We start from the raw sequence: 555 nt of genomic DNA on the forward strand, positions 1-555 counted from the left end.
GTTCATCTTTTCAACAATTATGAAAGCTTTTTTTTTTTTTTTTTTTACCAAAGATAGGAGACTCGAATCCACAACCTCTTAATTGAGTAACGGGAGACTATGCCATTTGAGCTATAACTCATTGGCAATTATGAAAGCATCTTGATAATAGATATGTATGTTGTGAAATATATAGATCAATGGATGTCACGAACTTGGTATAACATATACACCAAACTACCAAAGGTAGACATTAAAAACCATGTTTAAATCATCATCAAACTATGACCAAATTATTAACATAGGCAATCATAAAAATTCTATAAATAGACTATGAAACTCCATCATAAAACACAAATACACATGAAGCAATTGAAAGCATAAATTGAAAGCATCAATTTATGTTACTTTTGAGTGATGTTACAAATGTTATATGATGAGTATATTATTAACGAGTGTGTATTATAAAATGTTAATCGTAATGAGATTCACATAATAGAGAGTATAAATAAAAGTATTTTATTTCTATATTTACTCCTCTTTTTTATTTATTATTTTATAACACATTATCAATAT

The sequence above is a fragment of the Arachis ipaensis genome, chromosome B05, assembly GCF_000816755.2.
Source record: "Arachis ipaensis cultivar K30076 chromosome B05, Araip1.1, whole genome shotgun sequence".
Taxonomy (NCBI): Eukaryota; Viridiplantae; Streptophyta; class Magnoliopsida; order Fabales; family Fabaceae; genus Arachis; species Arachis ipaensis.